This window comes from Sapajus apella, unplaced genomic scaffold (assembly GCF_009761245.1).
Source record: "Sapajus apella isolate SASKATOON/1434 unplaced genomic scaffold, GSC_monkey_1.0 scaffold3, whole genome shotgun sequence".
NCBI lineage: Eukaryota > Metazoa > Chordata > Mammalia > Primates > Cebidae > Sapajus > Sapajus apella.
The window spans coordinates 595,286-609,966 of NW_022436943.1; the positions used below are offsets into that span (position 1 = coordinate 595,286).

The window sequence follows — 14,681 nt, forward strand, 5'->3', positions numbered from 1 at the left end:
GGTCTCATTATGTTTCCCAGGCTGGTCTTGAACTTCTGGTCTCAGGCAATCCTCCCATCTCAACCTCCCAAAACACTGAAATTACAAGCATGAGACATCTACCTTAGCCCTTTATGGAAATGCTTTCTAAGTACCACATTTCTGCTAAGCATTTTGTGCATATTGTCTTAGGAGGAAGGTTTGAGTTTATCATTCTCATTTGAAAGTACAAAGATACAGTAAAAGATTATATAATAAGTGTTTCTCAGATCAACAAACTGGGAAGGATATGGTTTCCCAAAAACATTACTGGCACAGTTTTTCCAACTTTGCAAACTTCTGCCCTATCTGGATTAGTCCTTGCTTCAACATGAGGCGCCAGATGCCCAGGTCTTGCAGATGGGATCTTATTTACTTCTAAGTGCCTAGGGATCCAGTACCTTCCTTGACAATTGACGCCCAGCCTCCCATCCTACCCCTCTTACCCTAATGCCCCTGCCTCATGAAGACACCAACCCCAATGCATCCTTTCTTAATTTTCTGCTGTGCACAATTTGATTTTCTCTACTGCATTGCTGGTACACTTTTCAGTTGTCACCAATGCCAAACCCTTGCCTTCTGCCCTGTGAGAAGCTTCATATCTGTAGTTCCACTCAGGGACTAGAGCCTACGATGCCCCCTAAAACTATGTGATGTTTCGATATGGTCGTTTTGAATCTGTCTTTTGAGGCTATTCATATTTTAACATTTATCTCTCTTATAACCCTAGAACCCTAAAGGGCAAATCATAGGACTTTTTTTTTGTGAGACGGAGTCTTGCTCTGGCACCAGCCTGGAGCGCAGTGGTGCGATCTTGGCTCACTGCAACCTCTGCCTCCCGGGTTCAAGTGATTCCCCTGCCTCAGCCTCCCAAGTAGCTGGGACTACAGGTGTCTGCCATCATGCTAGACTAGTTTTCTGTATTTTAGTAGAGATGGGGTTTCACCATGTTGATCCGGATGGTCTCCATCTTCTGACTTTGTGATCTACCCACCTCCACTTCACAAAATGCCAGGATTACAGGCATAAGCCATCGCCCCCGGCCAGGACTTTCTTTTTTTTTGCTAAATACTGTGTCCAACAGATGACATAATCCTATCACTATTCCCCTCAACCCTAACTTTTTAACTTTTGTATAACTTCTACCCCACATTGACCTCAGAATGCCACGTCATTCTTCTAGGGAAGTCCAGTCCACAACTTATAGCCCTCCTTGAGCTGGTGGGGGGTGGGGGCTTCCTCTCACAGCCATAGTATTTGGTCCTGTGCCCCTACCTTTTATCCCCTCAAAGGGAGAAGCTTGACCCCCATCTGCATCCCAGAATCAACTCCAAGACTCCCGCTACCATCTGCCGCTCCCTTCTCTCCTTGCAGCTGCTTCCTCTGTTCACCCAGAGGATCCTCCCAAGCTCAGTGAACAGATTCAGCTCTGGTACATTCACTCCTTCACCTTTTTCAGTCTCTCATCACAGCTGCCATTTGCCTAAAGTAACACAACAAAATCTTGGCCAAAAAAATTCCAAGATACCAATCTCTAATTCTACGCATTGCCAGGAGTTCTCTCCAGGAAGCTGACTCTGTTGAATTAACTGAGGACAGCTGCCTCTCTGTGATGCACATTCTTAGATTATTGCTCCCTCAAGTCAACACCTGTGTGCCAGCTTTTTATTTAAAATTGCAGGGGTAGGCTGGGTGCAGCAGCTCACGCCTATAATCCCAGCACTTTGGGAGGCTGAAGTGGGCAGATCACAGGTCAGAAGTTTGAGACCAGCCTGGCCAACATGGTGAAATCCCATCTCTACTAAAAATACAAAAATTAGCTGAGCGTGGTGGTGGACACCTGTAATCCCAGTTACTTGGGAGGCTGAGCGGGAAGAATTGCTTGAACCTGGGAGGCAGAGGTTGCAGTGAGCTCAGATTGGACAACTGCACTCCAGCCTGGGCAAAAGAGCAAGATTCTGCCTCAGGGAAAAAAAACGTGCAGGGGTAGTAGCTAAAGATCACCAGCAACACTGAGACATAATTTAACACCCAGCACCAAAGGGGGCTCGTAGAAAGGGAGTATGAAAAATCAGGAGGAGGCTGGGTGTGGTGGCTCACGTCTGTAATCTCAGCACTTTGGGAGGCCGAGGTGGGTGGATCACCTGAGGTCAGGACTTTGAGACCAGCCTGGCCAACATGGTGAAGCCCTGTCTCTACTAAAAATATAAAAATTAGCCAGGCATAGTGGTGGGCACCTGTAATCCCAGGTACATGGGAGGCTGAAGCAGGAGAATCGATTGAACCCAAGGGGTGGAGGTCGCAGTGAGCTGAGATCGCGCCACTGCACTCCAGCCTGGGCGACAAGGTGAAACTCTGTCTCAAAAAACCGAAAAGAAGAAAAATCAGGCAAAAGCAAGACCTGTGGATAGACTTGCCCCCACTTCAAGAACCATCTGCATCAGAACAATCACAAGAGCATAAACAAGGACAGCGACAGAATGAGTCTCCTTCCACACTAATTCACAAAGATGTTTATGCCCCAGTTCCCATCTAAAACATCTTTTTATTTTGAGGGGGGGCTTTGAGGTCTATGACCTAGTTTTTTATTTACCTTTTCTACCTAGGCTACCGCCTCCACATTCAAAAGGACAAAGCCGTTCTATTTTATTCCAGGGAAAAGTGGTCTTCCAGGGCTACTCCTGAATGAGAATTGGGAGCAATGGAAAGATTTCTCCTTTCCTGCTCCCATTCCCCTCCCTAACCCTCCTCACACAGCTTCTAGCCCCTACTGACTGGCCTGGAATTCTATCAGCTTGTCATGCTGAACCATAATCAAATGGTTTTGGCCCTAAGTTAAAATGGAAATATCACACAAAAAAATACAATTTTCCTTCCTTCCTTCTTTCCTTCCTTCCTTCCTTCTTTCCTTCCTTTCTTCCTTCCTTCCTTCTTTCTTTCTTCCTTCCTTCCTTCTCTTTCCTTCCCTCCCTCCCTCCTTCCCTCCCTTCCTCCCTCCTTTCCTCTTTCTTTCTTTCTTTATTTCTAGGGATGGGGGTCTCACTATGTTGCCCAAGCTGGTATCAAACTCCTGGGCTCAAGCATTCTACCCGCCTTGGCATCCCAATATGCTGGGATTACAGGTGTGAGCCACCATGGCCCACAATGAGTCTGATCGGTCATTTGCATTTTGATAAAAAGTAGTTGATTGATTGTTTCTGTTTTCCGCTTTCCACAACACAATTGTTGGGGGAAAAAAAAATGAGTCTCGGACAATGAGAAGGATATAAAGGTCATGGAAAAAATCTAGAGTCCAGCTGCTTACGTCACAATCTAGCCAAAAGCAGAGTAATGGGTATTCCTATTTCCATTTCTGCCATATCCTCTCCACCTCTTGTGGTATCTAAGAGACAAACAGCTCACCACTCCCATCACTATCTGAGAAATGAGAGAAAGAAAAAGTAGATGGATCACAAGTCAGGAGCCAAAGCATGCAAAAAGAGATTAAGTCAACTCGAGGAAGGTTCTGTTCCTCGAATTTAGCCATATTTTATTATTAGTCAACAATCAATGCAAGTTCAGGACTTCAATGACATTTACTGTCAGAGATACAAGAGCCACTGATGCACAGCAAGAACACCCAATTCCTAGAGCAAGAAGAGGAGGGAGGAAGTAACCCTGCAGCCATCACTTTGGGGCCTTGAGTGACTTCTTTTATGAGAACCTGGACCAAAGATCTTCGAAATCTTGACAGAGTAGATGCCAGCACCGTGCTTCCTGTACAGCCTACAGAACTGTGAACCAATGAAATGTCTTTTCATTGTAAATTACCCAGTCTCAGGTATTCCTTTATAGCACTCCAAGAATGGCCTAACACACCAGCCTTGAGTAATAATCCTTCTTGTAAAAGCCCAAGTTGAACTGGAATTGGTTTTCTAAGTTTTACTGAGTTCCCACAGAAGGCCAAATTCATATTTGGGTAACCAGAAGGACTGCAGCTAGCCAGTTGGCATCTAAGTGTCACTACAAAAAGGCTTCCTTTTCTGAGACTAAGAAAGTTCAGGTTGGACTCCATTCCCAGTTCAAACCCTTGCCTGGGAGTCCTTTGCTGGGCATAATCTTAACACATATACCCAGGGCACAGTAATTAACATAGTTACTATTTTAGTCTTGAAGAAAAAACTACAGGCGCACACCTGTGGTCCCAGCTGCTTGGGAAGCTGAGGCAGGAGAATTGCTTGAACCCAAAAGGCAGAGGTTGCAGTGAGCCGAGACCACACCATTGTACTTGAGCCTGGGTGACAGAGTGAGACTGTCTCAAACAAACAAACAAAAAAAGATTGGAAACTCTTATATCTTATATTAGAATAGAAATTACTTAAAATTTTATCAATAAAAATTTAAAAATAGTTATCATCAATTGTGTATATTTTTCTGACATGTGTTCTCCAGTGATTTGGTATGTTTCTGTCAAGGATGCTTGCCCAGCAGAGGCGATGGCTCACACATGTATTCCCAGGGCTTTGGGAGGCCGAGGTGGGAGGATTGATTGAGCTCAGGAGTTCCAGACCAGCCTGGGCAACATGGTAAAACCCCATCTCTACAAAAAATACAAAAATTAGACAAGTGTGGTGGCACGTGCCTGCAATCCCAGCTGCTTCCCAGGCTGAGGCAGGAGGGTCGCTTGAGCAGGGGAGGCAGTGGTTGCAACGAGCTGAGATCATGCCACTGCACTCCAGCCTGGGTGACAGAGTGAGACCCTGTCTCAAAAAAAAAAAAAAAAAAAAAAAAAAAAAAGAATTAAGAATGCTTGCCCAAGACATGGGACTACTTTCCTTGGCAGTTATAAAGCGATGAGTACTGGACTGGACTAATACAGGGGTTTTAGTTTGTAACGAGCCACCAACCAGCTAGACTGCCTGGAATGATCTTCCATTCCCCATCTGGCAAACTTCTACTCATCTGTTAAGAATCAGCTCAAATGCTGCCTCCTCTGAGAAACCATCAAGGACTACCCCCAGGAAAGTCTCTGGGTTCTCATGCATTTTGCTTATACCTCTTTTAAAGTATTTTTGCTATTTCATAATTTTGGTTTTCCTATATGCTTTTCTAACCAAAACATAACTTTCTTGAAGACAGGCAATGTGGTCTAGTATGTTTACTTCCTTGGCACCTAGCACAGTAGTTGACTTAATGAATGATTAAATAAATGAATGAGCTGTATGACCCTAGGCAATTCATATAGCTTCTCTGGTACTGCACTTTCTTCATCTGTAAAATGAAGGTATCTGTATTAGTTAGGGTTCTTCCGAGAAACAGAATCAAGGGAGAGTAAGATAGAGATTTATTACGGAAATTGGCTCACATGATTATGGAAGCTAAGAAGTGTCGTCATCTGCCATCTGCAAGCCAGAGAACCAGGAAAGCCAGTGGTGGAATGCAGTCCTAATCTGAAGGCCTGAGGACTGGGGTGAGCAGGTGGGGTTCTGATAGAGTCCCAAGAGCCAGAAGCTCCAACATCTGAGGGTAGGAGAAGATGGATATCCCAGCTCAAGAAAAGAAAGAGACAATTTGCCCCTCCTCTGTTTTTTGTTCTATTCAAGCCCTCAGTGGATTGGATGATGTCCACTCATGTTGGTGAGGGTGGATCTTCTTCATTCAGTCTATCAATTCAAATGCTAATCTCTTCTGAAAACACCGTCATGGACACACCCAGAAATAACATTTTTTACCACATATCTGGATATCACTTCGCCCAGTCAAGGTGAAATATAAAATGAGCCATCACAGCATCAGTCTACTTTTTCTAAATCCTGGCCAGCTCAAATGCTCCTTGAATGCCTAACATTCAGTTACAAATGCTCCATCTAGGCCTCACCAAGTGTAGGGCAGACAAAATTGCCTTCGGAGTTCTGCCATCTCCCCTTCGTACCCTCTCCACTCATCTGATTCCCCTTCATGTCCCAGTTAGGAGTCTTTTCCATACACCCTTGAATTCAGTTACCTGAGAATAGTGTCAAGGTTTTGAGCACAGAGCCTGGAGACAGAGAGACTGGGTTCAAATACTGGCTCACACACTTACTAGCTATATGACCTTGAGTATATGACCTTGAGAGTTATTTAATCTCTCAATTTTCTAATTTTAAAATAGAGATGATAATCATAAAAATACCCACCTCATAGGATTGTCTAACAAAGGCTCTGACCAAAAGGAATGGATGTCTGCCTTAAACAACCAGCACAGTCTCTACTGGACATAGAACTCCTCCCTCCTCACCTCCCTCCAGTGCTGAGTCTGTTGCAGTTGTTGACTCTTATTTTCGAGAATGGGTACAATAAAGGCTTAGTAGAAGATGTGTGCACGCACACCCTAGATATTTTAAATAAGGCAGAGGGGGTGGGGCAATTCAGGTAGTAAGTCTAGGCCCTTAAAGGCTCACCTCAAGGCAGATGCCTAAACTTGGTTGATTTCACTTAGACAATGAATAATAAGATTAGGGCTAAAGAATTCATTCTTTCTGGTTTGTGAACAGAATATGTGTCTTCTTGTTACCAGAGAGTAATATTATATGGCTTCCCAAGATTTCTATTTCTTTTATTATATATATTATATATTATTTTAATAATACCTAATGTTAGAATAACACTTTATTCATTTTCCTGTAAGTATTTTATAAGCTTCTTACAACCTTGTGAAGTGAGTAGAGCAGATATTATCTGTCCCATTAAAAGAGGAATTACTAATTTATTGTATCTGGGAGTGTCTAACATACAACAATTTTGACAATTCTTTGGAAACTCACATAGATATTGATGAACCAGGAGCATTCTCTGAGAAGGTAAGATGGTAACTTAGATTTTATTCATCAATTTATTGGAATCTAGCTGTAAATCTTAGATATCTTTAGAGTCTAATAACATATTAATAGATGTGTAGCTTAGAAATGGTTGGTGTTGCAAATAATATATTACTTCACTTATTCCAAAAATAAAAGATAAGTAGCTTTTGTGATTCACAGAGTAAAGCAGAAATAGAAACATAGCAAATACAGGGATTAGCTATAAATTGACAGAGCGACATCCCTGTGAGATGCAAATCTATAAGGAGCTAAGTAGACCATTTCTCCTACATAGAAATGAGTATGGTTATTTGGTCACAAATTAAATTCCACTTGACTTTGCAGAATATATGGTGCAGAATGAATAGTCTTTACTCTGGTAATTAACAATTATATTCCCAAATTATACTCACAATCTTTTCTTATTGTTCATTGTATTAATATAGATGTGACTTTTAAGGAATGCTTGACAACAGTTAAAGCTGATGCATTAAAATGTGAGTTTGGCATTTTGGGCATAGATATGAATTTATGGAATTAGATATTAATGTATAATAGCTGAATCTTCTGCCTTGAATTCCAGATAAGTATTTGTTTGCTCGTAATCTTATTTGGCAAGACCAGAGTAAATTAATTATATCGATTCATCACTAAATGCAATTCCTGTGAGGCTTTATTCCTGAGTATAAGGAAACATTCTTTGTTTATTGAAGAAAATGATGGAATCACATTTTGGCAAAATGATGGGGAGTAAGCAGATGGAAAATGGGAGAAAAGCCACATGGGTAATAAAAATCATGAGTTTTCACCACATAACTAAAATATAAAGCAAAATTCTCCTGGGAACCCCATAGGTCACTTGATTTAACAACAGTGATTTATTTTCCATTCATCAAGGGTTCTACACTTAAGGGGCAGAGGGAGTCTTATGACATATGGCTCTCAGCACCAGCTGTGACAGGGAAAAAGGGCTGTTGATAGAATAATCCTGACCCAGATAATGAGATCCTTAGCTGGCTGCATCTAATAGCTTCACAGGACATCTTAGGATGGAAGTCAGCCAAGAAAGCCATCTTTGTTTGCCCTTTACTTTTATTTGGCACAAACAGTAGATACTTATTTCTCTAAAAAATAAATTATTAAAAAAAAATTTAGCTGGGCGTGGTGGCTCACGCCTGTAATCCCAGCACTTTGGGAGCCTGAGGTGGATCACAAGGTTCAGGAGTTCGAGGCCAGCCTGACTAACATGGTGAAACCCCGTCTCTACTAAAAATATAAAAATTATCTGGGCATGGTGGCGTGCACCTGTAATCCCAACTACTGAGGAGACTGAGGCAGGAGAATCACTTGAACTCAGGAGGCAAAGGCTGCAGTGAACTGAGATGCACGCCACTGCACTCCAGGCTGGGCAACAGAGCGAGACTCCATCTCAAAAAAAAAAAAAAAAAATTAATGGAGTTATTTCACTTAATAATCTAGCCTGTATCTCAAACTAGGAACAATGCTTTAAAAATACTACCTGTCTTGCTGGCTTATTTCATTCCATGCTGTCCTTGTGATGTCACACTGGGTGTTATATAACAACTACTGAGGGTGGAGGGACTGATCAATAACTAGAGCCATTTGGGATCTGAATGCAGGGGGGAAACGGCCTCTAAAGAATTCTGAGGCCCAGTGTGGTGGCTCCTGCCTATAATCCCAGCACTTTGGGAGGTTGAGGTGGAAGGATCTCTTGAGCCCAGGAGTTGAGGAGTTGGAGACCAGCCTGGGAAACACAGTGAGATCCCTATCTCTATAAAAAAAAAAAAATATATATATATATATATGTAAAATTAGCTGGGCATGGTGGTGCATAGCTGTGATCCCAGTTACTTGGGAGGCTGAGGTAGGAGTATTGTTTGAGCCCAGGAGGTTTAAACTGCAGTGAGCTGTGATCACACCACTGCATTCTAGCCTAGGCAACAGAGCAAGACCCTGTCTCAAAACAAACAGACAAATAAAAGGAATTCTGGATCTACATCTGTTTTGCCAGACTGCAATTAAGCAGCAGCAAGCCATAAATGTTTTCTAATTAGGAGTAGGCCATGATCAGATCAAAAAGTCACAGTGCTGATCATATGGAGGACAGTGGAAGGGAAAGACAGTGGACTTTGCACTATTACTTGGAAAGTTCTAGAAAGGAGAGACATGCTGAGAGACTAAGACAGTGGTTCTGGGGATAGAACAAAGAAACCAGTCAGCGGTCATCAGATCCTGTCCACTCTCTCTCTGAAACTTCTTTACCAATTTAGTCAAATGTCTCAATAATGTCCTTTATGGCATTTTGTTTTCCTCCTGTCCAGGATCTTGTCCAGGGTCACATATTGTGTTTGTTATGTCTCTTTAGTCTCCTTTATTTGAAACAGTTCATCAGCTTTCCATTACCTTTCATGACACTGACATATTTGAAATGTACAGGTCAGTTATTTTATAGGCTGTTTCTTAACTTTTGTTTGTCTCATGTTTTCTCAAAATTAGATTTAGGTTATGCATTTCCAGTGGGAATACCACATAAGCAGTGTTGAATCCTCCTGAGAGTCACATCTGGAGACCACATGATGCCCGCCTGCTCTTCTTTGCTTATTTTAATCTTGATTATCTGTTAGGATATTGTCTGGTTTCCCCACTGTATAGTTACTCTTTTCCCCCTTGTTACCAATTTGTGATCAGTGGGAAAATACTTTAAGACCATAGAAATATTCTGCTCTTCAACAAACTTGCCTGCCTAGATTAAGTATTCTCTGATGATTCTTGTCCAGATCAATCTTTACCATGAAGATTGCAAAACTGTAATTTTCCAAATCTTCCCTGCCTTCCACCAGAACTTCCATTTTTAAACCAGACACATTACTACCCGAAATAAATGATTATGTACTCCAGTTTGGCCATGGTTTTTTAACTAAATCCTAACAAGTGTTCTGTGGGACTTCCAAGAAGTCTTCTTAAAAATGCAAGGGTGAGGTAGAAGTGGGAACTGGTGTCTTCCTCCTCTTTCCTAGGAAGAACATGGTGTAAGAAGAGAAAAGAGCAAATTACTAGGGCCCTAAGGGACACTGAAAGTTGCTGGGTAACCAAAAAAAAAAAAAAAAAGAGTAACCTGTATAGAAGTCTGAAAAAAATCAAACATCAGAACCCAGTGGTGCCTCCAGAATCAAAGGAAGGAAGAGGTTTAAGGAGAACAGAATGAACAGTTTAAATATCAAAAGGAGGTCAAACAAAATAAGGACTGAAAAGTCTCTACTGAATTCAGTCATTTGGAGGTCTTTGATAGCCTAACGAGGAATTTTACTAAAATGGATGGGAAACCTGAACTGTGGCAAGTTAAGAACCAAAGACAAAATATCAGCATTAAGTTTAGACAACTCTGCCACAAAGATTGCTTCAAAAGAAAAGGAATAGGATTGGGCAAAAACTAACCCTCGGACTATACATTGACAGCAAAGATACTATCTTCTTTCATCTTGACTTTCCAGTCAGATGTATGCTTGCACGTAGTAAACAATAAATAAATATTAGCTGAATACAAACTAGACAAAAGAAGTCTCCTCCCTTAGAGACCTCACACTCAAGTAAGTAAACAAACGGAGTAGGATGCATGGTTAAGGGTTTTTTCAGGATAAAATATAATAGTTTTTCAAGTTCATGGCATTATGCATACAGCTCTGTGAGTTTTGACAAACGAATGTAATCATAAAGCAACCACAACAAATTATTGAGTATTTCTATCATTCCCCACTCCCCAAATTCCCTCATGTCCCTTACCCATGCCCCCTAGTCCCTGGCAACCACTGATCTAATTTCTGCCCCCATAGTTTTGACTGTTTCAGAATGTCATGTAAATGGCATTCAAACAGGAGTCTATTTGTTTACTAGATAATCAAACCAGAGCCTTTTGCATCTGGTTTATTTCATTTAGCATATAGCTTTTAAGATTCATCCGTCTTGTTGCTTGTGTAGTTCATTCCTTTTGATTGGTGAGTGGTACGACGATTTGTCTATTTCTCAGTTGATGGATATTTGAGTTGCTTACAGTGTGGGGCAATTATAAATAAAAATGCTATAAACCTTTGCATATAGGTCTTTGTGTGGGCATACATGTTCATTTCTTTTGGTCCTTGGGAGAGGATTACTGAGTGTAAATTAACTTTTTAAGAAAACTGCCTAATTTTTCCCAAGTGATTATACCATTTTACATGCCTACAGCGTATGAGCTCCTGATGCTTTGGATCTTCCTCAGAACTTGACATTGTCAGTTTTAAAAGTTTGGCTGTTTTAATACATGTACACTGATATCTCGTTGTGGTTTCAATTTCCATTTCCTACTGCATTTGCACTCTGTTAATTATGTTGAGTATCTCTTCACGTGTTTATTTGTTGTTTGTACCTCTTCCTTGGTGAATTCAAATCTGTTGCTCATTTTAATTATTGCGTTGTCTGTTTTCTTATTATTGAGTTGTGAAAGTCTTTACATACTCTGAATTCAAATCCTTTATCAGATAAGTGTTTTTCAAATATTTTCTCCATGTCTGTGGCTTGTCTCCATTTTCTTAACAATATTTTTTGAAAAGCAGATGTTTAAATTTTTGATGAAGTCCAATTTATCAAGTTTTTATGCTTCATACTTTCATGTTCTGTCTCAGAAATCTTTGTCTAATTCAAGGTCCTATGTTTTCTCCTAAATAGTTTATAGTTTAGATTTTAGGTCTATAATCTATTTTGAGCTAGGTTTTATATGTGGAGAGAATAGGAGATTTGAACATATTTATCATTAGAGAAAAAGAGCGACTAAAGATATATGATCTAACAAAATCACAAAAGAGTTAAAAGCAGGTTGGAACAGAAAGTTCATGAGGACACAAATGAATCCCTTTTCCCACTAAAACAAAAAGGAAAGAAATTAAAGCAAAATTTGTAAGTGGGTGGGGTTGGGGGGAGTTACATGGTATCACCTCTTGGTCTGCATTTTCTCCGGAAGGAGACAAGAGCATCTGATAAAAGAAGAGAGATGAGGCTAGAGAACAGTAGGTTGGAGAAGAGTAACTAAGATCTGGCACAGAAACTATGGAGAGTGGGGAAGAAAGGTAACCAGTAACAAATAAAAGGGAAGCTAAATGATGGTAGGGACCCAGGCAAGTCTGGAAACCTTGAAATTGCATTTGCTTTTGTTAGGCAATTGTTTTTGGTTGCATAGCTGAACATGATCAACACACAAGCCATGAGGCCAATGCAGGAAGAGGCTTGGCAGAGGACACAGAGTGAATTCACAGAGACTGATGAGAAGTGACACTCCTGTTTAGACAGGAGAGGAAATGAGTCCAAGAGAAATGGATAGGAGGAGACTATAAAAAGCGGCTGCAGGAGTATAAGGTCTAGGTGAGGCTGACAAGCAAACTCCAAATCCAATGGTTATTCTGTGCTCTGCTCAAGGGATCAAATGACATATATGATCTATACCTCAGTTAGGATTCATTTGGTTGCAAGTAAAAAAATTTGATTTAACCAAATAAAAATGACATAAACAACACAGGTTTGTTTTAGTTTTGTTTTTTCTCCACTTTGTTTCTCTTCCACAACAAGAAGCCTGGAAGTAGGAAGCTCTGGGAATGGTGAAATAAGTGGTACGGCAGGTCCAGGATTCTGGGGTAATCTCTCTGCTATTGGCCTGGTTTGCCGTCATAATTACAAAATGGCCACCAGAACACCAAGCTTTACATCTTGGCCATACTTCTTTCTTTTTTTTTCCTTTGGCATTTTAAGACATTTTTATTGTGGACAAAAGCATAAAGAAAAGTGATAAAATAGCAAAGTGAATCCCATGGACTCATCACTCAGCTTCAACAGTGATCACCTATGGGCAAACCTGCTTATCTTCCACTGCCACCCACATCCCTCTTCCTGGGTTATTCTGAATCAGATACCAAGTGTCTGGCCATTCCATGCTGGAGCTCAATCTTTACTTCTTTCCCTCGTCCCACATGTCCAATCCATTAGCACATTCCACAGTTTTTTGTTTGTTTTTGGTTTTGTCTCCAAAATATACCCTGACTGTGTCGCTGCTACTCTAGTGCAGGCACCATCATATCTCACCTGCACCACTCCGAGAGCCTCCTAATTGGTTTTCCTGTTTCTTCTCTTGTCGTGGCCATATTTCATAGGTAAGAAGAAGGAAAAGGCTTTATACTCATGGTCTGTCTTTTCACATGGAGGAAAATTTTCCCAGAAGTCCTTTCCTCACTAGATTTCCCTCTGCTCCCAATGGTTGATATACAACCTCCTACTGGTAAAGTTGACTGGTTAATTAATTAATTAATTAATTACAGCCTTAGGGCTTCCATTTACCTGACTTCCTCGATGTTAATCTGCAGTCACATATTAGATACTGCCACTAAATCATCTTCATATGCTGAACTTGGATCATTTGTGTTTTATCTAACAAATGGATATCTGAGGTAGGTAGAGGGAGCTACCTGGTAGGCAACAGTTTGATTTCAAATATATTACCATCTTCCTCTGCCTCAGTGTTTTTGAAATTATTTGAATAGTTTTTGCATTTTACCTTCATTTTACCAAAAGTATAAAATATAAAATGAAAGTGTTAATAATGGGAATTAGAAGCACTGGTTTTATACAGTCGTGACAGTCTGAAAGATAGGAATCCTCAGCCTCCTCAGATGCTTTTTTAGCCATAAACTGGTTAATTTTTATACAGTTGAAATGAAAAAATACACAATTGATAATATGAGTAAAATGCTAGAACAATATTGCCAAAGGTTATGCCTAAAGTTTCACATAGATATACACAATTTTTTATACTCTGGAATAAACTCCTCCTTTTAGCATATAATTCTATTGTTCAGCTTTCATGCATTTGATTTAAATCCACATTTTCACAAACTCCTGTATGAAAAGGGAATCATTTTCCTTTCTTTATATTCAAAATTCTCCAATCCTGTGATTTTGCTGAATCACCTTATTTCATTCCTTCCTAACACCCCCACCAATCCTTTTAATCTTAAAAGAAATCTAATATTGCTGTTCCTCTTATGTTTACCTCTGACTTTTCCTCTCTGTTGAACTACAGCTCTCCCCTCTCAGCCCTTTTCATTGGAGTTGTACTCTTTTTCCTTTTCTCTACATTGTTGGCCAAACATCTCCATTATTTTTCTTTCCAGAGTGATTCTAAATGCTTTTAGGCAAAGTGATTAGACATATAGTCAATGTAAGGAAGAATGAGAAATTAAAGTAACTCATTTGTTGGCAAGTGCCACTGTTTCTTAGTATGTTATTACAGGTAGATTATTTCTTGCTCATCCTCTCTAGGCCGTAAGAACTATTCCTCTACTCAGCACATCTGTGACTATCCTGTTATAAGCACTAAATGTAACTTTAACAAACAAAATGCAGTGAACAGTGCACACAGAAGACCTAAACTCCAATTTAATGTCTGTCCTTCATATCAAAATAAACACAGCAAAATCTTACTAATTTACATGTAGTAGAGTGAAAACTCTAAATATGTGAAAAATCTGAATTACAGGCTTTAAAAAACTAAATCATTCAAAAACAAGCAATGGGGAAAAGATCCCCTATTTAACAAATGGTGTTGGGAAAACTGGCTAGCCACATACAGAAAACTGAAACTCAATCCCTTTCTTATACCTTATACAAAAATTAACTAATTATGGATTAAAGACTTAAATGTAAGACCTAAAACCATAGAAACCCTAGAAGAAAACCTAGGCAATACCATTCAGGACATAGGCATGGCCTAAAACACCAAAAGCAATGACAGCAAAAGCCAAAATT

General features: G+C 40.3%; 1 long non-coding RNA gene across 1 annotated transcript in view; it reads right to left on the reverse strand.

Annotated features, from left to right (window-relative positions):
* Nucleotides 1-14,463, reverse strand: part of LOC116530099 — a 45,057-nt gene extending 30,594 nt beyond the window's left edge. Inside the window, exon 1 of the long non-coding RNA XR_004259836.1 lies at nucleotides 13,927-14,463. This is a non-coding gene — a long non-coding RNA (uncharacterized LOC116530099). The remainder of the gene's footprint in view (nucleotides 1-13,926) is intronic.
* Between the last annotated feature and the right edge of the window lie 218 nt (nucleotides 14,464-14,681).